The sequence below is a fragment of the Saimiri boliviensis genome, chromosome 8 (assembly GCF_048565385.1).
Source record: "Saimiri boliviensis isolate mSaiBol1 chromosome 8, mSaiBol1.pri, whole genome shotgun sequence".
Lineage (NCBI taxonomy): Eukaryota > Metazoa > Chordata > Mammalia > Primates > Cebidae > Saimiri > Saimiri boliviensis.
In genome coordinates, this window is record NC_133456.1 from 119,778,252 (window position 1) to 119,804,581 (window position 26,330).

Here is a 26,330-nt window from a genome sequence, read left to right on the forward strand (position 1 = left end):
CATTCTACGTATCTTTTCTCAGGAAGCTACTGTATGAATAAATAAATCAGGAGAAAGAAAAACCCACAATCTTGCCTTGTCCAAGAAACACGACTCAACACAGGAAGGAGGGAGGCAATGGGAATTCCCAAACCAAGAGCTTTATAGCAGATCTGTAAAAAAAAAAGTCCAGTCACTGTTAGAGCAAATATAGGACAGGCTTAGGAAAGGCATTCCAGGGAACAAAAGTGAAGCTGAGCAACTACACTGGACTCAACACATACATATACCAATAAACATAAATTTATGCTACAAATTAATATCCATGCAAAAATCTTAAATAAATTTTGGCCAATGGCATCAAAATAGCATATTTTTTAATGTATCATTCTAGGAATGCAATGATGGTTCAATATTAGGAAATACATTAATATAACAAATGATATTAGAAGAACTAAGAAGAATGTGATCACCTCTACAGATGCTGAAAAAGCACTTGACAAACTTCAAAACGCATTCATATAAAAAACCCTCAATAACTAAGAATTGAGGGATACTGCTTTAATATATAGGCATCCCTCACTGTTTTACAAGTTACTCTATTGTGCTCCACAGGTATTGCTTTAAAAAAAAGAAAATCTAATGTGGCCTGAGTCAAGCAAGTCAACTGGTGCCCCTTTACCAACAGCGTGTGCCCAGTTCATGTCTATGGATAACATCTGGTTGAGTCTCATAGAATTTCAGACTTTTTCATTACTGTTATTGTATGTGTTATGATCTTCTGTGATCAGTGATCTCTGAGGTTACTAATTATTTTGGGGCACCACAAACCACACCTATGTAAAATAATGGACTTAATCAATAAATGTTGTGTGTTCTGACTGCCCCACCGACTGCTCATTCTCCCATCTTTCTCCCTCTTCTCTGGCCTCCATGAGACACAACAATAATGAAATCAGGCCCATTAATAGCCCTACAATTGCCTCAAAGTGTTCAAGTGAGCAAAGAGTCACATCTCTCTCACTTAAGTCAAAAAAGAAAAATGATGCCGGGTGCGGTGGCTCACGCCTGTAATCCCAGCACTTTGGGAAGCCGAGGCGGGTGGATCACGAGGTCAAGAGATCCAGACCATCCTGGTCAACATGGTGAAACCCTGTCTCTACTAAAAATACAAAAAATTAGCTGGGCATGGTGGTGCGTGCCTGTAATCCCAGCTACTCAGGAGGCTGAGGCAGGAGAATTGCTTGAACCCAGGAGGTGGAGGTTGCAGTGAGCCGAGATCATGCCATTGCACTCCAGCCTGGGCAACAAGAGCGAAACTCCGTCTCAAAAAAAAAAAAAAAAAAAAAAAAAAAAAAAGATTAAGCTTAGTGAGGGAGGCATGTCGAAAGCCAAGACAAGCTTCGAAAGCTGGGCCTCTTGAGCCAAACAGCTATGCCAGCTGCAAATATAAAGGAAAAGTTCTTGAAGGAAATTAAAAGGGCTCTTTTAGTGAACACATGAATGATAAGAAACCAAAACAGTCTTATTGCTGCTTTGGAAAATATTTTAGTATTCTAAATTGAACACCAGACCAGCCACAATATTCCCTTAAGCCAAAACCTAATCCAGAGCAAGGACCTAACTCTATTCAGTTCTATGAAGGCAAAGAGAGAGGTGAGCAAGCTGCAGAGGTTTGAGGCTAGCAGAGGTTGATTCATGAGGTTATTCATAAGGAAAGAAGCTGTCTCCATAAAACTACAAGATGAAACAGCAAGTTATCCAGAAGATCTAGCTAAGATAACTGATTAAGGTAGCTACACTAAACAACAGATTTTCACTGTAGACAAAACAGTCTCATATTGACAGAAATACCATCTAGGACATTGATAGCTAGAGAGGTGATGCCTGGGTTCAAACCATCAAAGGACAGGCTAACTCTTAATGCAGCTGGTGACCTTAACTTGAAGCCAATGCTCATTTACCATTCTGAAAATCCTAGGGCCTATAAGAATTATGCCAAATCTACTCTGCCTGCGTTGTGTAGCTGGAACAACAAAGCCTAGATGACAGCACGTGTTTACAGCATGGTTTACAGAATATTTTAATCCCACTATTGAGTCTTACTGCTCAGGAAAATAGATTCCTTTCAAAATATTATTGCTCATTGGCAATGCACCTGGTTACTCAAGAGCTCTGATGTAGATTTACAGGGAGATTAGTGTTATTTTCATGTGGCTAACACAACATCCGTTCTGCTGCCATTGATCAAGAAGTAATTTCAGCTGGGTGCAGTGGCTCCCACCTGTAATCCCAGAACTTTGGGAGGCTGACGCAGGAGGATCACTTCAGCCCAGGAGTTCAAGGCTGCAGTGAGTCCTGTTTGCGCCACTGCACTCCAGCCTAGGTGACAAAGCATGATCCTGTCTCAAAAAAAAAAAAAAAAAAGGTAATTTCAACTTTCAAGTCCGATTTAAAAATCCATTTCATAAGTCTAAAGCTGATATAGTGATTCCTCTGATGGACCAAATTAACTCCAGATGTCATAGAAACGGTAAGAGACCTAGAATTAGAAGCTGAGCCTGAAGATGTAACTGAATTGCTATAATTTCATGATAAAACTTTAATGAATGAGGAGACGCTTTATTTTATTTTATTTTATTTTATTTTATTTTATTTTATTTTGGAGACGGAGGTTTGCTCTTGTTACCCAGGCTGGAGTGCAATGGCGCGATCTCGGCTCACCGCAACCTCCGCCTCCTGGGTTCAGGCAATTCTCCTGCCTCAGCCTCCTGAGTAGCTGGGATTATAGGCACGCGCCGCCATGCCCAGCTAATTTTTTGTATTTTTAGTAGAAACGGGGTTTCACCATGTTGACCAGGATGGTCTTGATCTCTCGTGATCCACTCGCCTCGGCCTCCCAAAGTGTTGGGATTACAGGCGTGAGCCACCGCGCCCGGCCCAGAGATGCTTCTTATGAATAAGCAAGTAGTTTCTTGAGATGGAACCTAATCCTGATGAAGATGTTGTGAACACTGCCAAAATTACAACAAAGGTTTCAGAATTCCATAAACTTAGTTGATAAAGCAGTAGCAGGGTTGGAGAGGACTGACTCCAATTTTGAAAGAGGTTCCACTGTGGGTAAAATGCTGTCAAACAGCATTACAAACGACAGAGAACGCTTTCATGAGAAGAAGAACCAACAGATGTGGCAAACTTCACTGCTGTCCTTATTTTAAGGACAGACACCCCAACTTCCAGCAGCCACTACCCTAATCAGTCAGCAGCCATCAACAAGGCAAGACCCTTCCCTGAAGTCTCAGATGACTGTTAGTATTTTTAGCAATGAAGTATTTTTTAATCAAGGTCTGTACGTTGTCTTGTTAGATATAGTGTTGTTGCACACTTAACATACTATAGTATAGTGTAAACATAACTTTTATCTACAATGAGAAGCCAAAAAATTTGTATGACTCACTTCGTTGTGATATTCACTTTGTTGTGGTGGTCCGGAACCCACAATATATTCAAGGTATGCCTGTATACCTATTAGCTTCAAAGCTATCATCTTACTTAATGGGGAAATATTAGGAGATTCTGTGACCCACCAATCTCACTGGCAAAAATCACAAAATGATGTATACATAAAGTCATTTATCATAGCCCTATCTGTAATAGTAAATCAATAAGGAACTGGTTGAATACAGTATGGGGCATCCATATAGTGAAGTACAATCAGCTATTAGGAGAAAAAAAAAAAAAGGGATCATGTTAAAATGCAACTAAAAAAAAAATAAAGTGGACTTCATCAACATTAAAAACTTTTTTGTTTCAAAGAACACCATCAAGAAAGTGAAAAGTCAACCACAGAATGTAAAAAAACCCCTGTAAATCTGCAAATCATATATCTGATAAAGAAGTTCTATTGAATATATAAAAATTCTTCCAACAATAAAAATACAAATAACCCAGTTAAAACATGGACAAAGGATTTGGACAGATGTTTGTCCAAAAAATATACACAAATGGCCAGTAAGTACATAAAAACATACTTACATGAATCCAAATTTATGGTTCTCACATTATCTGAAGGTTAGAGACCTAGTTGTTTTGTTTTTACTTAATAAGGGCCTTTAAGCTAAAGTATATAATAAGCATGTAGCATATTTATGCTAAGAAGTTAATCCCATGAACAGAGGAAAAAGGATCTACCATCCACAAGTTTTAGCTATGTGCTTCATGTAAGTAAAACACAAAAATGCAGTTAAGGTTTGATTTATCCTAATTTAAAAATACATTCCATAAATTTTCCAAGTAAATGTGATTTCTCTAAGCATTAAAAATTTCTTAAGATGTGACTGCAACTGTAACATGTATTTGAAATGCCCAGATCTGCTTAAACAGAATATAAACAAACATGTTTTCTAAATCCCCAGGGTCATCATATGCAACAATACAAAAAAATCAACTCAGTTGCACAGGAGCTGCTTCTCTCTACAGCAGGTTCTCTCAACCCTGAAGCTATTTGAGGCCAATGGTTCTTGGCTGTGGGGCCATCCTGTGCATCATCAGATGTTCAGTAGCATCCCTGGTCACTACCTACTTGACACCTATAGTATCCTCCAAGGCATGAGGATCAAAATTGTCTCCAGACAGAGCCAAATAGCCCCTACAGGGCAAAGCCCACAAGACTTGAAAAATCCCTGCTATAAATTAAATGGTCATGCTTTTGTACTCATGTGCTTGAAATTTGTTGTCTTCTAGCTCCTCCCTAAATGTCTGCCAGTCAGCGGCCCAGTAACTGTATGTAGGTTTCTCAAAGGATTCCCTTGTCCGTTTCTAACGGTTTTAAGTCTGTTGTACACCAAAATGTCAATACGCCGCCATGATGACAGCCAGTCTCCCAGAGGACCTCTTTGGTTATGGTAAAAGAGGGTGGAAGTTCCCCTCTGAATTAAGGTATGAGTTTTTCAATTATAAATATTATGGCTATTAGTTAATTTTTAGATTTTTGATCTTGTTTTAATCTTGGCCAAAACCAAAAGCACAAAAATCATATCATGTCTAAATTGCTTTTTAAAAACTTACTAGTGAAGTCAAATATCATTTCAAGCATATTTTGTGTGTTTGTAGCTCTTCTTTAGAGAAGTATCACTTGTGTTCTCACTGTATCGTTTGCCATTTTCTTAACGATTCTTCAAAATTCCTGTTTCTCATTGTTGTTGCTGTTTTCAGAGGGATGAGGTTTCACTATACTGCCCAGGCTGGTCTCAAACACCTGGCCTCAAGAGATCCTCCTGCTTTGGTCTCCCAAAGTGCTTGGATTACAAGTGTGAGCCACCACACCTAGCCAAAAATTCTTTATATACCATAGGAATATTATCCTTTAGGTTATCATCTATATTGCCAATACAGTTCTAGTTCCCTTCTTTAACAGGGTTTTTCATCTTAAATTTGTATGTAGCCAAATTTGTCCATCTTCTCCTTTAAGATTTTTACATACACTTTTCTCAACTTAAAAGTTTTAAAACTACATGTCAAAAAAAGTACCTTTTCAGCATTAAAATCTCAATTTCTTTTTAACCATATGAAATGCTTTCTGACAAAAAAATAAAAAATCCAAAGCCTAACACTGATTCTTCTTTTAAAGCCACATATACCAAGAGCATATTATATACTAAGCCACTACTACCTTGGTTAGAAAGAGATAAAATTACATGGGAAAAAATGTCCAACTGATAGAATACAAAATATGGTCTTATCACCCTGAACACGCCTGATCTCATCTGATCTTGGAAGCTAAGTAGGATTAGGCCTGGTTAGTACTTGGGAGACAAAATAAGAGAAATTTTCATATATTTCATTTGTAGCCATGAAATGTCAGTATAGAATTGATTTTTTAATAAAGAATTAGAAGATGTAAAAATTATAAAAATCTTGATACAGAGTGTTACTATTTTATCTATATCAGTTCTCATTATTTGCAGATTATGTATTTGCAAATGTTCCTACTTGCTAAAATTATTTGTAATCCTAAAATCAATCCTCATGATGTTTCTCACATCATATGACAGCACACATGTACAGAGCAGCTGAAAATTGAGTCACTCAGCATGCGCACTCCCAGCTGGGGCCCCCACGACCATGTTCTGCCTTTTTTCAGTACTCAGACTGTGATAACAGGCGTCCTTCTTGAGATCTGATGCCAGGTGTTTCCCTTTCTTGTGTTTTTGGTTGTGATTTTGTTGTTAACAGTGGCCCCCAAGTAATGCTGAAGTGCTGTCTAGTGTTCCTAAGTGCAAGAAGGCTATGATGTGCCTTACAGAGACACTGTAACACTATATATGTGTTAAATGAGCTTTTGTTCAGGTATGAATGATAGTGCTACTGCCCATGAGTTCAATGTCAATGATTCAACAATATGATACATCCGGAAAAAGGAAGAGAAAATGCACTAATCTGTATAAGAAGCCATTTCCAAAAGTGCTACAGTAACAACTATAACATGTGATGAAGTCATATAAAAAACAGAAAAGTAGCTAACTTTCTGGATTCCTGGGATGACAATCAATCAAACAGTAAGTGTAGTGAACACCAATGTTGGGAAGCTGAAAGTCAAAGAAATTCTTGGTCTCTTTATACAAGGTAAGGAAAATGTTAAACCCTTCTTGGCTAGTGCTGGCTGCCTCATGTTCAAAAGGTGATATAGCATGAAAATGTTAAACTTGAAGGCAAGGCAGGTTCTGCAGATCAGGAGGTTGCAAAAGAAATTTCTTAATATTTGCTAAAGCAACTATTTTCACAGCAATGGGTTAGCAATGGGTTATGTGGAAGAGATTGGCTTGTTTTACAATGAGATTGGCAAATGAACCAATCCAATACAAATGGCACTTTGGTTTATAAAAATGTTGTGACCACAGGCTCGCAGGAACCAAACTGTATTTCTCCTAGGGCAATAGGTCAGCACTCACTAATTCCGTGCATAACTATGTTGAACAATGAGAATATCAACTCTAAGTATAATAAAGCATGTAATCTTTGCTTTTTTTTTTTTTTTTTCTTTAGAGACGGAGTTTTTGCTCTTGTTGCCCAGGCTAGAGTGCAATGGCACGATCTCGGCTCACCGCAACCTCCACCTCCTGGGTTCAGGCAATTCTCCTGTCTGAGCCTCCTGAGTAGCTGGGATTACAGGCACGCACCACCATGCCCAGCTAATTTTTTGTATTTTTAGTAGAGACGAGGTTTCACCATGCTGACCAGGATGGTCTTGATCTCTTGACCTTGTGATCCACCCGCCTCAGCCTCCCAAAGGGCTGGGATTACAGGCTTGAGCCACCGCGCCCGGCCCTAAGAGGAAATTTCAATTTGTTCCAATATAAACAAGCTTACACCAAAAGTTACACATCTTGCTTAATAAAGGAATGAATCAGGATAACACAATAGTTTATATCTTATACACATTATAATAGTAGCGTAATACTACAGACAATAAGAGCATAATACTATAGACAGCAATTCAGGTGATACCTCAACCTGTACTGACTCTTTTGTCCTAATAAATTTATCTTTGAAAGTTGCATGATTTAATTAATTCATGAAGTTAGACCAAAGAAAAGGTTTGCAATTGAACTTTTCCATTATTTAGATTCTGATTACATGGGAATTACTATAATTTTTTAAACCCTAAATTATTTGCCATTCCATACAAAAGAGACTATACCATCATAAAGGAAAAAAATCTTATCTGTATACATATTACTATAAGGAATGAACAACAGGAAAAAGAACTAAGAAACTATACGGCCACTTTCTAGATCAAACCTAGCAAAGACACGCGAGAGAAAAACAGCTCCTGGCACTCACTCTAATGCCAAGTCCCACCAGAATCACAACACACTTCAGGCTCATGTCCAACTTTTGAGCAACAGAATTCTGGTTTGAAGAATGCACATTTCTGTCTTATTTTTGATACCATCTTATATATAAAATATTTCATTAAATGTGAAATAAAATTTGAAATTTCACAATTACTTTACACATAGTGAAATGTCAGGCAACAGTAGACATGGCCAACAGTGGACACTAACAACGCGTGTCAATAAATCTGGTACTTTCTATAGCTAAATAACCAAGTACTTCTGTTATTGCAATATAATAGCTCTTTCTAAAGTACTAAGTTTTTTTTTTCTTTTTCTTCTTTTTTTTTTTTTTTGGTAGTACTCTGAGTTTTAATTTGGTTAAAATATGTTTCTTGTAATCTTGAAGAGGGGTGTCAATTAAGTTTGGTGTCATTTCACATTTCTAATGAATTTGTAATGACTACCTAGGGTATTGGGTGGAGAAGGATTCTGAGTTCCAGGAGTAAAAACAGGTTTGGTGATTAAGGGAGGAGAGTCGGTCTCCAGGAAACTAAAATACAGATACAATTATTAATTGTGACTTCTGAAGGTATATTTTCTAGAATAATCCCATCTCATCAGCAGTAAAAATGGTCACAGCCTGAGGCACAGATTCTCTAAAACTTGCTAGGATGGTACTGGCCAGCTCACATCCATCCCTAACACTTTTGGGCTAACTCTGCATGAATCCTGGGAAACTATTTCCTTCACCTTTTATTCCATTTCACAAACTTTTTCCCTTGCTACCTTTGAATATGGAGTGAGCAAAGTATCTAGTGGCCACTCTATCTGAGGAGCAGAGCTCCATTAAAAAGGAAGAGAAAGAAGTGCAGCACTTTCTTAAGCTGTTTCAGCACTCCTACAATAGAATAATTGTCCTTCTCCTAAGTGATAAGATGTCTATTTAAAGTGTGAGACTTGATAAAGTATAAAATTAGTTCCCATTTATACTGAAACATACCCAGAATTTAATATGCAAATATTTTAATGACAACAGTAAATGTATTAAGTAATTATTTACTATTGTGGTGTTCTTTCAAAAGTAAACTATATTTTAAAATAATGGCCAGGCGTGGTGGCTTATGCCTGTAATCTCAACACTGGGAGGCAGAGGTCGGTGGATCACCTGAGGTTAGGAGTTAGATCAGCCTGGCCAACATGGAGAAATCTCATCTCTACTAAAAACACAAAATTAGCTGGGCATGGTGGTACACACCTGTAATCCCAACTCCTCAGGAGGCAGAGGCAGGAGAATCACTTGAACCCAGGAGGCAGAGGTTGTGGTGAGCCAAGATCGTACCTGGGCAACAAGAGCAAAACTCCATCTCAAAAAATAATAACAACAACCCAAGTGTTCTGCCTCATAGCAATTCCCAGGCCACAGTGCAGGGACGGAGATCCAAAGGGAGCCTGTGGTCTCAATGAGCTGAGGAGAATGAGATCCTAGACTGGAGTGGCCAAGTTTCGGTTCAGCCTTTCTTCTTCAAAAATTTGTATTTTCCAAAGTCGATTACTTTCTATGAATCAGGCTTCAGATCCTCTTCCCTTTTTATCACGTACAATGTTTACGATAACCATCTAACATTTTCCACTCTGTTCTTTAAGTCCAAATTTCATAAAATTATTCTCTTTAAAATGCAATTCTAACAGCAGCAATTAAGAATATAATTCTTGACTGTATCTGGTAATCTAAAACTGACAAAATTATGTACATTTAAGAAACTTTGACTTGGCACACTTTAAAAACATAGACTAACTTTGTGAGTTATCACCTGAGGTCTACCCGGAAGACAATAAGGACACTGATGCTAGTGGAAAACCAATGGTGGATGAGACTGTGCTGTGCTGTCAGAAGAGCCCTGATGAGGCCCTGGCGAGTGCCCCATCAGCACTAAGCCCAGGGAGCCTTACCTGGTCTCTCCCTAAAATTTCACTCGCCATGAAGCTTGACTTTTGTGGAATCGGTGAAGAATTATGAACATTAAAGAGAAATTAAAGAAACCTATGGGAATTATCAGGCACTGCCTAGGTCCTGTGACACATGTGAAGTCTTAAAACGCTAGTGTGAGTAATACAATTACTAAGGTGTGAATGCAGGTACTGGACAGTAGGAGTTGGAACCACAGTGAGTGTTACACCTCAAGGACTTATTCCCAGAGCAAAGGAAGACATAACATACTCTTCTACTCAGTTTCAAGACTCAAATCTACTTCTGTAGATGGCCAAACCTGTAGAACCATCTGTACATGGAAATAATACTCCCAACCTGGAAGAATATCAGTAATCACCAGGTATGATTTCTGAAACCCAGAAAAACACCAGGGATAAAGAGAAGGCTAGCCAGAGAGCTAGGCAGAGCCTGAAAAACCTTCTCAGGTGGTCTCACTATTGACTGAAGGTATAACTCCAAGATGGTTGATCTGATTGCCCCAGGGAAAGACGTTCAAGTTTTTCTGATGCCTATGAGGATTAGGAGACATGCTGGAGAGCTGAATACAGGTCAGGCAGGAACCCTGTGTTGCTGCTTTTTGGTGAAATTACTGGAATGCCCAGACATTCAAACTGGATGGCAGCCCATATCCTGACTATAATGTATCTCAAGATCTAATGTGTATTTACCTGTATTACAGCTATATCTGAGACCATGAGGGAATATCAACCAATGATACCTTTGATATCCATCTTCCCTGGCAATACAGTAGCATGTTTGAGGAATCTGAGGATGCATTTTCAGGTTATTTTAATTATCTTCTTTTTAAGGAAACTTCATGGATCTGCTTCTTCAATGAGAATTTCTGAGGCCTGGAGCTAAAAATCCCAGGGTACAACAATTTATACAAGCTATTTCAAAAACAAGTATTTTAAAAGGTGCATATACCTCTGTTCACTTAAAAAATAAAAATTTTGGCTGGGCACGGTGGCTCACACCTGTAATCCCAGCACTTTGGGAGGCCGAGGCGGGTGGATCATGAGGTCAAGAGATCGAGACCATTCTGGTCAACATGGTGAAACCCCGTCTCTACTAAAAATACAAAAATTAGCTGGGCATGGTGACGCATGCCTGTAATCCCAGCTACTCGGGGGGCTGAGGCAGGAGAAGTGCTTGAACCCAGGAGGCGGAGGTTGCGGTGAGCCGAGATCGCGCCATTGCACTCTAGCCTGGGTAACAAGAGCGAAACTCCATCTCAAAAAAATAAAAATAAAAATAAAAATAAAAATTTTAAACTTGAAAAGCTAAAATAAAACTGTTTAACTTTTAAAAATTAGAGGCCAGGCTGGGCACAGTGGCTCGCGCCTGTAATCCCAGCACTTTGGAAGGCTGAGGTGGGCGGATCATGAGGTCAAGAGACAAGAGACCATCCTGGCCAACATGGTGAAACCCTGTCTCTACTAAAAAATACAAAAAATTAGCTGGGTGTGGTGGCACGCACCTGTAGTCCCAGCTATTCAGGAGGCTGAGGCAGAAGAACTGCTTGAACCCAGAAGGCAGAGATTGCAGTTAGCCGATATTGCGCCATTGCATTCCAGCTTGGTGCCTGGCAACAAAACAAGACTCTATCTTAAAAATAAAAAAAAAATAAAATAAAAAAAATTAGAGCCCAATAGGAGAAACATACCTCAAAATATGAAAAGACATTTATGACGAACCCATAGTCAACACCATGCTGAATGGGGAGAAGTTCAAAGCATTCCCCTTAATAACTCGAAGACAAGGATACCTACTTTTACCACTTCTACTCAACATAGTACTGGTAGTCCTAGCCATAGGAATCAGACAAGAAAGAGAAATAAAGGTCATCCAAATTGGAAAAGAGAAAAAAACTATCTGTTTTCCAATGATATGCTCATATACCTAGAAACACTAAAGACTCTTCCAAAAGACTCCTAGATCTGATAAATGAATTCAGTAAAATCTCATGCTACAAAATCAGTGTACACAAATCAGTAGCACTGCTATATACCAACCACCACCAAGCTGAGTGTATTGGTTCCTTCTCACACTACTAATAAGGACATACCCGAGACTGCGTAATTTTTAGAGAAAAAGAAGTTTAATGAACTCACAGTTCCACATGGCTGAGATCTCACAATCATAGCAGAAGGTGAAGGAGAAAAAATGGCATGTCTTACATGGTGACAGGCAAGAGAACCTGTGCAGGAGAACTGCTCTTCATAAAACCATCAGATCTCGTGAGACTTATCCACTATGATGAGAACAGCACGGGAGAAACCTACCACCATGATTCAATTACCTCCCACAACACATGGGGATTATGGGAGCTACAATTCAAGATGAGATTTGGGTGGGACATGGCCAAACCATATCACTAAGAATCAAGTCAAATCAAGAACTCAATCCCTTTTACGACAGCTGGAGAAACAAAACAACAACAACAAAACCCTAGGACTATACTTAACAGAGGAGGTGAAAGATATCTACAAGAACTACAAAATGCTGCTGAAAGAAATCACAGATAACACAAGCAAATGGAAATACATCCCATGTTCATGGAGTGGAAAAATCAGTATCATGAAAATAACTATGCTGCCCAAGGCAATCTACAGAGTCAATGCAATTTCTACCAAAATACCAACATCATTTTTATAGAAATAGAAAAAAATTCCTGAAATTCATATAGAACCAAAAGAGAGCTCAGATAGCCAAAGCAATCCTATATAAAAAAGAACTAATCTGGAGGCATCAGATTACCTGTCTTTATACTACAAGGCTGTAGTAACCCAAACAGCATGGTACTTATATAAAAGTAGATACACAGAACAATGGAAAAGAATAGAGAACCTAAAAATAAAGTCAAATACTTCCAACCAACTGATCTTTGAAAAAGCATACAAAAACAAAACTGCGGAAAGGAAACACTATTCAATAAATAGTACTGGGAAAACTGGAAAGTCACACATAGAAGAATGAAACTGGATCCCCATCTCTCACCCTCTACAAAAATCAATTCAAGATGGTTTATAAGACTTAAATCTAGGGCCAGGCACGGTGGCTCAAGCCTGTAATCCCAACACTTTGGGAGGCCGAGGCAGGTAGATCACGAGGTCAAGAGATCGAGACCATCCTGGTCAACATGGTGAAACCCCGTCTCTACTAAAAATACAAAAAATTAGCTGGGCATGGTGGCGCGTGCCTGTAATCCGAGCTATTTAGGAGGCTGAGGCAGGAGAATTGCCTGAACCCAGGAGGCGGAGGTTGCGGTGAGCCGAGATCGCGCCATTGCACTCCAGCCTGGGTAACAAGAGCAAAACTCCGTCTCAAAAAAAAAAAAAAAAAAAAAAGACTTAAATCTAAATCCAAAACCCATAAAAATTCTAGAAGAAACCATAGGAAAAACTCTTCTGGACAGTGGCCTAGATAAAGAATTTACAACTAAGACCTCAAAAGTAAATGCCACAAAAACAAAAATAAATAAGACCTAATTAAACTAAAAAGCTTCTGCACAGCAAAGAAAATCATCATCAGCATAAACAACCCACAGAATGGGAGAAAATATCTGGAAACTATGCATCTGACCAAGGACTAGTATCCAGAATCTATAAGGAACTCAAATCAGCAAGAAAAAAAAAGATAATCCCATAAAAAAGTGGACAAATGACATGAATAGACACTTCTCAAATAAAAATATATAAATAACCAACAAACACATAAGAAAATGCTAAATATGACTAAACATCAGGGAAATGCAAATTAAAACCACAGTGAGTTACCACCTTATCCCCACCAGAATGGTGATTATTAGAAAGTCAAAAACCAGTAAGTATTGGCATGGATGTGGGGAAAAGAGAGTGCTTATGGGAATGTATACAAATGTAAATTAGTACAACCTCTATGGAAAACAGCACAGACATTCCTTGAAGTGCTAAAAGTAGATCTACCATTTGCTCCAGCAATCCCACTGCTGGGTATGTACCCATAGGAAAAGAAGGCATTACATCAAGAAGAAACCTGCATGTGCATGGTTATTGTGGCACAATTGACAATTGCAAAGGTAAAGAACCAACCTAAGTGCCCATCACCCAATAAATGGAAAAAGTAAAAGTGACGGGCCCACGCAGCGCACGTGCGCGCACGCACGCGCGCACACACACAGACACACACACACACACACACACAGACACACACACACACAGGAATACTCTCAGCCATAAAAAAAAAAATGTCTTTTGCGGAAACTTGGATGAAGCTATCAGCCATTATTCTAAATGAAATAACTAAGGAATGGAAAGTCAAATACTGTATGCTCTCACCTGTAAGTGGGAACTAAGCTATGGGTACACAAAGGCATACACAGGAGTATCAAGGACATTGAAGACCCAGAATGAGAAAGAGGGGAAAAAAGTAAGAGATTTTAAAAATCTCTTTAATATTTAGTATTTTCAAAACGTTGGGCACAATGTACACTACTCAGGTGATGGGTGCACTAAAATCTCAGATTTTACCAGTATACAATTTATCCATGTAATCAAAAACCATGTGTACCCCAAAGCTAATGAAATATGTATGCCTATCTATAATAGTACAAATAAAAAATCAGAGCCCAGACACAACTCCTGAGATTCTGATTTAATGCTTTTGTTAAGGAAAAAAAAAGGAATTCAGATGCTCAGTCAGCCATAACTGAGAAACACAATGCTAAAACACTCCTGGTTCCTAATGTGAGTTGCGTAACACTGTCATCTAAAATTCTAAATAGTTTATTTTAAAGAATAGGCTGGGCAAGGTGGCTCACCTCTGTAATCCCAGCACTTTCGGCGGCCAAGATAGGCAGAACACTTGAGCCTAGGAGTTCGGGATGATCCTGGGCAACATGGCAAAATCCTCCCCTGTATCAAAAAATACAAAAATTGGCCAGGCGCGGTGGCTCAAGCCTGCAATCCCAGCACTTTAGGAGGCCGAGGCGGGTGGATCACGAGGTCAAGAGATCGAGACCATCCTGGTCAACATGGTGAAACCCCGTCTCTACTAAAAATACAAAAAAATTAGCTGGGCATGGTGGCACGCGCCTGTAATCCCAGCTACTCAGGAGGCTGAGGCCGAATTGCCTGAACCCAGGAGGCGGAGGTTGCCGTGAGCCGAGATCGCGCCATTGCACTCTAGCCTGGGTAACAAGAGCAAAACTCCGTCTCAAAAAAAAAACACAAAAATTAGCCAGGTGTGGTGACATGCGCCTACAGTCCCAGCTACTCAATAAGCTGAGGTAGGAGGATCGCTTGACCTCAGGAGATCAAGACTGCAGTGAGCCGCGATGGTGCTACAGAACTCCAGCGTGGGCAACAGAGCGAGACTCTGTTTTTAAAAATTAAATTAAAAATTAAATTAAAATTAAAAAATTATTTTAACAATAGTAAATTCTTCCTCAGCATGAGCATAGAAAAAGCCTTACTTTAAACTGGACTGCTGGCTGTTCAGCTTTTAATTCATTTGAAAATAACTGAGACTAATACTATTTGTATCTGGATAGTCCTAAAAATATTTTAAAATTAACTCTCAAATGATTCAAATGACAGTTTCTAATTTCTTTTTTTGAGGCAGGGCCTTGGCTCTGTTGCCCAGGCTGGAGTGCAGGGGTATTATCTCCACTTACTGCAACCTCTGCCTCCTGGGCTCGACTGACCCGCACGTCTGAGCCTCCCAAAGTGCTGGGATTACAGGCATGAGCCACTTTCTCAAATGGCAGTTTCTTACCTGAAACAATCCAACACGAATATTGATCACAAATGAAAAGCTTCTTAAAATTAGAATTGTAGGCTGGGTGCAGTGGCTCACACCTGTAATCCCAGCACTCTGAGAGTCCGAAGAGGACAGATCACAAGGTTAGGAGTTCAAGACCAGACTGGCCAACATAGTGAAACCCCATCTCTACTAAAAAAATACAAAAGTTAGCTGTGCATGGTGGCTCGTTCCTGTAATCCTACCAATGTGGAAGGCTGAGGTAGGAGATTTGCTTGAACCAGGACCTGGGAGGTGAAGGTTGTAATGAGCCAAGATTGTGCCACTGCCCTCCAGCCTAGGTTACAGAGTGAGACTCCATCTCAAACTGTAGAACATACATATGCAGACTGGTAAAATAAGAAATGTGAAATAAAAGATCTCTGGTACTTTAATATTAAATTTGATATTTCTAAACACATAAGAAAAATGCTAAACTGTAAGTACAATAGAAAAAGTACTGTAGACTTAACATCCTCTATAATTTAAAAAGACAACATCTCTAATGGTAAATAAACTCTTCCCAAAACCTATTAAATTTGACATCAATGAAAAACCCAAATAATTTTTCTCATTTTTTTTGTATTGCAAAAACTGGGCAGGAAAAGTAGGTATATTTTATATTAATTGAGGAAGGACTCCATGTCAAAATTCAATTGAAAATAAGGACCTGCTCTCTAAAACAGCATTTCTCAGACATTCTTTCGAGACAGAAAAACAAGCAAGAAGCAGATAAATCAAGAATCTACAAGAAGAGAAACTAAAAAATATACTATCTTTCAAAAATTGAGAACTTCCCCCATGCTTAGCCCTCAATTATTCCATTGCAGTATCACTGCTGATGAGTGTCAGGATGATCTCAATCTGTGGGTGCAATCACTCACTTGATTATTTCTCTCTTTACCATATGCTTCTCACAAAATGGTATCATTTTATTTTAGATGACAGTACACACTCAGTGGAATGCTAAAACCTTAGCATTTAATATAGCTTTCAAGAAATTAGGTATCTGAATCTAACCTAAACTTATCCAGTAGCGGGAATGTTATAAGATTCCTCAAGACAATGACTTCCCTCTCTAAGACAGCAAGAATACTTTAGTGTTGGAGATAATTCCAAATATTTTAAAACAATGTTCTCCATTACGTACTAAAATAAAGACTGTAGGTTCCCCGCCCCAGTGCTCCTGCCCCTGAATCAAGTTATCTTCCTAATGTGAGCTACCATACTGACAGCAAGAAAATGAACCAATTATCTATGCTTGTTCTCAGATTACTAGCTGTCATTACCAGTGAGTTGGCATTAACCAGAACTTCACAGATAGAATGTTTTGATTGCCCAGAGTTTCCTAATACTCCTGTCTTCCTACCGCCTGCTTTTATAAGCAGAGTGGACATAGTTTTATACTTTGTTAATATTACGTACTTTAGCAGACTTATAAAAGTGCATTGGGAAAGGGAAGATATATCACTATAAAGATCTAAGAAGTTGCTGGGTTTCAGGGAGACAGAGTCGCACAGCAGATTACAGATGTGGTAGTTATATACTTGAATTCAGACCAATTTGATTATGTATCTATGACCTTGGGCACCAGTAATTTAACCATTCTGAGTCTATTCCCTTATAAATTGTTACAATGACACATCCTTCATGATGCTTTTGTGAGGACTAAATGGGATATGTAAATTTCCTAGTATGCTAGGCGCTCAGAAAGTGACACCTTTAAAACAACAGGCCAGGCAAGGTGGCTCACGCCTGCAATCCTAGCATTTTGGGAGGCCAAGTCAGGCGGTTTGCTTGAGCTCAGGAGTTTAGGACCAGCCTGGGCAACATGGTGAAACCCCAACACCACAAAAAATTAGCCAGGCATGGTAGCACACACATGTAGCTCTAGGTACTGGAACAGCTGAGGTGGGAGGATTGCTTGAGCCCAGGAAGCAGAGGCTGCAGTGACCAGAGTTTTCACTATTGCACTCCTGACAGAATGAGACCCGGTCTAAAAACAAAACAAAACACAAATAACACAAATGTTGTTGCTACAAACAACATTCATGATTAAATCCAGCTTCCTAAAATCTACTTACAAACTACTTGTAAAGCGAGCTAATGTGCACATCCAAATTAAAACATATATAAATCAAATTCTCTTGCTATAAACCATACTATCTTTCAATATTTTAAAATAGCATTTTAATCCCAGTTATGAGAGTTAATATTATATGAGAAGCTCTCAAAAGAAATCCTTTAGAATTTGTAATATCTTTCATGTTCACATGATAAATGTTTAAACTAGGAATGAAAATCCTTTGCTCTTAAACTATAGTTTAAATTTACTTAACATACATGCAGACCAAATCACAGAGAACAAAAAACTAAATATTTAAATTGGATCTATCTTTCATTTAAATGCTCAGATAATACCTGGAGAACATAATATATGTTTGATATTTAATATAGCTCTACTTTTCAACAGAGTACTTTAAAAGTTACCAGTCATAATAAAGTTGCTTTTAAGAACACTCAGATTGTTAATACAGTAAAATCTCAAAGTTACAATCAGAATAAATTTTATATCATCAGTGCTAAGACTTTGCAAGTAATCTTAACTCAAATATGACATATCTTAATTGATACACTGTCCCACAGGACTGGAGTGCAGTGGCTGATCATAGCTGACCATACATAGCGTCAAACTCCTGGTCTCTAGCAGTCCTCTTGCCTTCCATTTTATTACACATGCTTTAGTAATTATGTTATTCTGAACTCTAAACTCTACAACGGTGAGAACCCTCTCATCTTGCTCACCTCAGCATCTAGCAAAGGTATGGCACATAGCAGAGTTTCGATAAGTAACAATGTATTAATAAATGAAGTCAAGATATTAAAATTGCATATATTCTACTTACATGAAAATACAGTATTTTAGTTTGATCCTATGAAACAAACTATAAAGTAACTTGAACTATAAATGCATTGATTTAAAACCAAACTAGTTTACCTACTATACTGAAATACTAAGTTTACAGAAAGATAAAAATATTATGTGCATAAGTTTTCAGCAAAACACATTTTCCAATTAATGTGTAAGCTAAGTGATCTGTAAACATATCCCTCTCATCTCTGAAAAACAAACAGATCAAAGAGTCTATATGATTCCTTTAAAATTCTGAAATAGCAGCATTCTATTACTTTTGTCATTTCTACATCTCTAGTTTTTCATAAAAGTGGGAAAACTTTTAGACATTTATGGAGCAAGCACTCTGGACATTTGCAGATGTTACCAACATTAAGTGAAACGTGCCACATAATGCAACTGTAACTTTACAATGACTTAACAGTGTGAACAATAACTGATGTATGTGCAAGTAAGGTTATTTCTACTGCTATCTAATCAAACATATTTTAAAAGAATTTACCCAGTACTTTTATTATGAAAATATTTTCCAATATGCTAAATTCCCCTTAAAAGAAAACTAAGCTAAAAATCAGGACATTTGTCTTGAATAGGAAACATATATATGCAATGAAAGATTAAATATCTAATTGATTTAAATATCTATGTCTATTAATTTGCCAAATTTCTCTTCTAAGACATATAATGGATTACATAAACAGTAAAAAAATTTCAATTTTTAAATTTTACAGATTATTTATTTGCATTTGCAAATAATTTTGATACTAAAATTTGTGTAGCATTTTCATGATATAAACAATAACTCCCTGGATTTTCTACTGGAAAAACAGAAACAGCACATACACATACACAGTCTTTCCTTAAGCAATAAATCATCTCTGCATATGTTTTTAAAACCGCAGCTAAGCTGTGATTATTCAGACTACTGTATTATTTTGATTTGGATTCTTATCTCCCTCACATTATCTTCATTTCTAGCACTTACCTCTTATCCCAGAGATTCTGAAACTCTGTTATATAAATCACATTCTCTCTCAAAACATCTTATCCACTTCTCGTGTGTGTGTGTGTGTGTGTTTGTGTGTGTGTGTGCGCGCGCGCCTGGGATGGGATGAGATGGGATGAAGGGTATGCTACAAGGTGAACCTTCCATAACTAAAAGGAAGACGGCTATGCTTTTAAGATGACAATGTGTAGATGTGCACAGTGGCTCACACCTGTAATCCCTGCACTTTGGGAGGCCAAGACGGGCAAATCACCTACAAGTTTGAGAAGAGCCTTGCCAAGATGGCGAAACCCCAACTCTACTAAAAATACAAAAATTAGCCAGGTGGAGTGGCTTCTGCCTGTAGTCCTAGCTGACTGTAAGGCTGAGGCATGAGAATCACTTGAACCCAGGAGGTAGAAATTGTAGTGAGCTGAGATGGTGCCATTGCACTCCAGCCTGGGCAACAAAGCAAGACGCTATCTCCAAAAAAAAAAAAAAAAAAAAAAAATGTGTTACTTTTTTTAAGTAGGAGAGTATACGTAAGTAACTCTGCACAGTGGCTGATATACAGTAGACAGGCAAAACATGAACTATTATAATCATGGTCTTCATTTATGTCATAAATTGTGGCTACCAAATACTTCAAAAGTCGAGACTAACAGATGACAAACCACTCATAACCTAAAGAACAACCTCCATGTCACTAATATCTGCACAAATCACTGTATCAAAGCAGATTTACACTTGTTTTGCAAACTTGATAATGGCACTGCAACTAACTGAAAGTTGGTATATGAGAGATATAGGTAGAAATTTAACTCAAATACGCTGAATTCCTAGTAGAAATGTTAGTGAGGGTATAACAAAGATCAAATGAAGAGAAAACACCAGTTTTTCTTTATTCAGAAAGTCTACCTGCTTCAAGGAAATACAGAAAATACAACCTGAAGCAGTTAAGGACTGACAGACATGAAAAAAACAAAAATACTAGTGTAAAACCAATGGTTAAAATAAGAACTCTCACAGTATATTTTAGTTATTTGTATTATACAAATGAATAAAATTATTCATCAAATCAATAATGAAAATAAATAAATATCATTCATCAAAGTACTAATAGGCCAGGCATGGTGGCTCATGCCTGTGGTCCCAGCACTTTGAGAGACCAAGGCAGGCAGATCATTTGAGGCTGGGAGTTCAAGACCAACCTGGTGAAACACAAAAATTAGTTGGATATAGTGGGCGAGGGGGCCTGCAATCCCAGCTACTCAGGAGGATGAGGTAGGAGAATCACTTGAACCCAGGAGGCAGAGATGCAGTGAGCCAAGTTTGCACCACTGCACTCCAGCCTGGGTGACATAGTGAGACTGTCTCAAGAAAAAAAAAAAAAGGAAAACAAAATTCAGTATTAAATCCAATTTAAAGTTTTCAAACAGTGAAAAGTTTTAACTATCATAAGGCTAAGTCTGACTATTTTCTCTTCCCCGCCCCCCCCCCCCCCCCCCCAAGACACAGCCTTTTTGCTTAAATGTAATGATGTTCTCCATGTAGAATTCAAATGAAGGACTGACTAGGAAGTTAAGGAAAATCTGACACCAGAGGCTTTAAGTAAGCAAGTTAGAGCAGCATTTTGATACTTTTGTTGCAAGCATTAAAATTCTCAGATAGGTCGAAAATTCTCAGTGTCTCAATTAAGGTATGCCAAAGGGTATGAATGCCTCTATTATACACTACTGGAACAACCCTAAGAAGAAAAAACTCGGAGGGTGACAAAGATGAGAGTCCAGGCAAACGTATGTCATCCACTGAAACATGCATGACATACATTCAAAACACCAACAAGGCCAGGTGCAGTGGCTCACACCTGTAATCCCAGCACTTTTGGGAGGCCGAGGCAGGTGGATCACTTGAGGCTAGGAGTTCGAGACCAGCCTGGCCCATGGTGAAATGGTCCCCGGCTAAAAAATACAAAAAATTAGCCAGGTGTGGTGAGGCACGCCTGTAGTCCCAGCTACTCGGGAGACTAAAGCATGAGAATCACTTGAGCCTAGGAGGCAGAGGTTGCAGTGAGCTGAGATCGAGCCACTGCAATCCAGCCTGGGCAACAGAGCAAGACTCTGTCTCAAAAAATAAAAACAAAAAAACACTAACAGAATGGTATCCTAGGAATATTCAGTATCAATGAAAGAACTAAATTTTAACATTTTAATTGACTTCGTAAAGCTGGAAGCTCACATATGTACATTTATTTAAACACCTCACAAATGGTAATTGCAAAAATAAATTGTCCAATTTAGAGATTGTAAAAGGAAGAATTGGTTTTCAAATGAGCAATATCTATGGGGGAGAAGTATCATGTAAAATACAGAAATTCTTTAAGTCACAGAGGTAAGCAAGACAAATATTTTGATTCAGTCATAATCACATCCCATATCCTCTAATCTTTGATTCTCTAGCCTGGTCATCTTATAAAGATGAGTCTACCAAAAATAGCAACTATAATGTAACCTGTGCCAGCTAAAGACAAGGCAAATTAAATGTCTGTACAGAAATTCACATTTTGTCTCCTGCTTGTAAAAATTAAGACATTCAGGAAAATTACAAAGATGATCCTGCCTACCAGAAAGCACTCAAACTTTTCAACTTTCAAAGTACAACCAACACTATCTCCCTGATAATATCCAACCATTAATTAAAATCAATGACCTAAAAAATCTGAAAACGTTGTGCACCCCATAAGCTAAAATTACTATATTTCTCAGTTTAGAGGAAAACAAGTAAACATTTACTTTCTGCCTCCGGACAAACACATTAAATTTTTTTAAGAATGCTCTTGCCTCCATATGACTCAGCTTACTGTGGGATGCAGAACAAGGGCTCTAGACCTCCCTAAAAACCCAACCTGCACCACTCCCTCCTACTGGCAGGGCCCTGAATGGAACACCTGGGTACCTCCTCCAAGCTCACAGACATTCATGTCACTAGATCCTGGATACAACAGCAGATACTGTATACACAGTACATATGACACTCAGTACTAGGTACACACTGCATCTGACACTGGGTACAGCTTATGTGGCAAGGACAGTACATGTCTGGTACATATGACATTGGGTACTACTTACACACCATATATAAAACCAGGTAATGTTTTATATATGGTGTGTAGGTAGTCCATTGGGTACTACTGTATATGCCACCAGATACATACATATATATACACACACACACACACTAACCATAACACCAGGTACTGTATATACATATGCACTGCATTATGACACCAGATACTATATACCTAACACATGACATCGAATACTGCATACACACCACATATAGCGGCAGGGTACCCTGCACATACTGCACAGAATACTGGGTAATGCGAAAGGACTGTATATGACACTGGGTGCTGCATACAAAGTGTGACAAGGACACTATGTACACACCATCTAAGACCTCAAGTACTGTGTGCACACACTATATGATAGCTGGTACTATACACACAGCATCTATGACACCAGGTACTACAAACACACTGTATATGACACAAGGTAGGGTAAATATATTTAATACTCTCCATATACTATACACACTTGTATATGACATGGAGTACCGCATACACACCTCATATGGCAGCAGGGTACGATGCACACACACAGCACAGAATACCAGGGAGGTGTACACACCGCACGATACCTGGTACGACACCGGGTACTTGGTGCACGCCGCACATGACACAGAGTACACCACACGAGCCCGGGTACTGGGTACCCACCGCGTTAAACACCGCACAGCACACCGGGCCCCGGTGCACACAAACGAACCAGGACACGGCGCGCACATCGCCAGCTCCGACTCCTCCCGGCTCGAGAGAATCTCAGCCGAAGTCCGGGTCCCGGCGCCCCCAGGCAGCCCTCATCCCAGCCACGTCCTCGGCAGCTTCTCCCCGGAGCTACGGGTGGGAGAGGGCGGCGGACCCCGCAGGGCCGTCCCGGAGCTCCGCAAGGACCTGTTGAGGCGGCGGCCTCTCCGCCGGGGTCGCTCGCAGCCCCGGGGGACCGACAACTCTCCGGCCCGGGCCTCGGGGCCAGCCCTGCCCGCCGCTCCCGGGCCGGCACACGACGCGCCGCGCCGACAACGCTTCCTCCCCGCCCGCCGGCCCCGGCAGCGCACCGGCCCCGGAGGCCGAAACAGCGGCCCGGGGCCCGGCGGGCGGAGCTCACGCGACTCCGCGGCTTCCCGGCCCAAGCAGGCCCCGCGCGGTCCTCGGGGGCCTCGTCCCGGGGCCTCCTCCGCAGCCGCCCGAGGCCTCCGCAGGCCCCGCCGCAGCCCTCGCAGGCCCCGCCGGCCGCCCTGCCGCCCGCCGCCTTTCGCGAGCCGCCACCGCCCGTCGCCGCCCCGCAGGCCGCGGCCGAGGCTCCACCGCGCGGGCCGCGCCATCCCCACGCCCGCCCCGCGCCCGCCGCCGCCGCCGCGCTTCTCCCACCATTATGCTCCGGCTCCGCCACCGCCGCCGCCGCCGCGCCCGGCCCTCCCCTCCGGTGCCGCCTCCTTCCCGCCGCCCGGCGCCTCTCGGGCCTGAGCCGGCGACGGGCGCGGGGGGCGGGGGGGACGCTCAGGCCGCCTCCTCCTCCTCCCCGCCGGCCTCCTCCCTCCTCCCCGGCTCCCCCCGCCCGGACCCCGCCGCCGGCTCCGCGCGAAGGGCTCCGGGCTCGAGGGGCGCCATGTTTGCCATACTCCACCTCCGAGAGCGCCGCGGCCGCGCCCGGGCAGGGGAGGGGAGGCCGGAGGGCCCCGCCGCCCGCGCTGACTGGCGCTTCCCCGCGGGCCTGCGGGGCCGGGGCGGGCGGCGGGAAGCGGGGCGCCGCCGCCCGGAAAGTTGGGTCCCCGCGAGGCCGCTCACATGGCGCCGCCTGGCGCTCCCGCCCTCGGAGCTGACGGGGCCGGGCCGGGCCGGGCCGCACGCGGGGACTCCGGCTTGCGCGCGGCCGCCTCCCGCCCGTGCCCGCGACCCTACCTTCCCCGCGGCCGCTCCTCGGCGCCGAGGCCGAAGTTGGTCGGCGCGCATCCCCCGTCCGCACACATGCATCCGCGTCCACACACACGTGAAGGCTACGTACGTGCCGGCGCGCGGGGCCGGGAGCGGGCGCCGGGGCCGGGGCGCGGGGGGCATCGTCGGGCGTCAGCCGCGGGGGGACCCGGCGCCCGCCCGGGGCTCGCGGGGTCCGGAGCGGCGCGGCCCGACGGCGTGGCCCGGGGGGTCCGAACGGCTCCCGTCGTCAGGAGGGTGGGGGGGCGCGCTGGGTCCCGCGCTCCAGCTCTGCGCAGACGGGACCCGCCGGCAGCCCTGCGGGAGCGCTGCGGACCCGCGCCGGGAGCGGATTTCCTTCCGCGGCGAGTGACCCTCGAACCCTAGTCAGAGAGGATCCCGCAAACCTGATGTTGGAGAGGCTCGGCGGTTACACGCTCTGATGGTGTTCACCTGTTTTCCCTCTGCACCTTTCCGCCCCTGGGAGCCGGGAACACCTGTCAGCGAGAGCCCCTCCGAGACTGGGTGAGTAGGAGAGCAGGGTGTTTTCAGGGAGACGGCGTTCACATAACTTTTAGTACAGTGGAGTGTCGTCATGGTTCTGCTTTACTATTAGCGTTGTTAATCTCTCATGGTGCCTCACTTACAAATTAAACGTTATTGTAGGCAGGTATATATATGAGAAAACTTAGTAAGGTGAAGCCCTACCGCAGGTTTCAGGTATCTGTTGAACATCTTGGCGTGTGTCCGCACCTGAAAAATCATTAGGAAGAATTTTGGGGTTCTGACTGAATTCATCAATCTGCTTCTACAGCTGGTCTCTATCTGCTTCTACAGCTGGTCTCTAAGACTGTTAGAATTTAAAAATGGGTGGAACTTGAATAGGTCTGTGAGATACACCAGTCAAATAAACACAATCTTTAAACCATTCACAGCCCTCATTCTGATACATCACAGAGTTTTTGGTTATCTCGAAGAACATCACAAAATAATTTTAGTTCATTTTAAGAATAAATATCCATCCTGGTCAACATGGTGAAACCCCGTCTCTACTAAAAATACAAAAAATTAGCTGGGCATGGTGGCGCGTGCCTGTAATCCCAGCTACTCAGGAGGCTGAGGCAGGAGAATTGCCTGAACCCAGGAGGCGGAGGTTGCGGTGAGCCGAGATCGCGCCATTGCACTCCAGCCTGGGTAACAAGAGCGAAAACTCTGTCTCAAAAAATATATATATCATTAACATTCAGTAGAAGGGTTAAAAACTGTCAGAAAAAAAGCAAGCAATGCCTGGTTTGAATGTTGCACCAGAAGTTCCAACAATGAAGAGCTTTCAGTGAATCACCTTTTTAAAAATTCTGTGGCCGGACACGGTGGCTCAAGCCTGTAATCTCAGCACTTTGGGAGGCCCAGGCGGGTGGATCGCGAGGTCAAGAGATCGAAACCATCCTGGTCAACATGGTGAAACCCCGTCTCTACTAAAAATACAAAAATTAGCTGGGCATGGTGGCGCGTGCCTGTAATCCCAGCTACTCAGGAGGCTGAGGCAGGAGAATTGCCTGAACCCGGGAGGCGGAGGTTGCAGTGAGCCAAAATCGCGCCCAGCCTGGGTACCAACAGCGAAACTCAGTCTCAAAAAAACAAACAAACAAACAAAAATTCTGTTACTTCATCTGTAAAGGACTGTGTGGTTCTGTATATTTTACAGAAGGCACTGGAATAAGACAACATCATATCTTTGAAAGGAAGCTTACTTTTTAGGAAAGAAGTGGCTGTGTAACTCCACATTTTTCTCCAGTTATACTTTGTAGACA

The 26,330-nt window shown here is 41.5% G+C and overlaps 1 protein-coding gene across 11 annotated transcripts in view; it reads right to left on the reverse strand.

The window, feature by feature from the left end:
- Window positions 1-24,993, reverse strand: part of ZMYND11 (zinc finger MYND-type containing 11) — a 115,291-nt gene extending 90,298 nt beyond the window's left edge. The window contains exon 1 of one of the 11 annotated variants that reach the window (XM_074405148.1): window positions 24,973-24,993. The gene's annotated coding sequence lies outside the window, so the exon portion shown is untranslated. The other 10 variants (XM_074405145.1, XM_039478742.2, XM_039478741.2 and 7 more) reach the window with 10 other exon arrangements.
- Window positions 24,994-26,330: the final 1,337 nt, after the last annotated feature.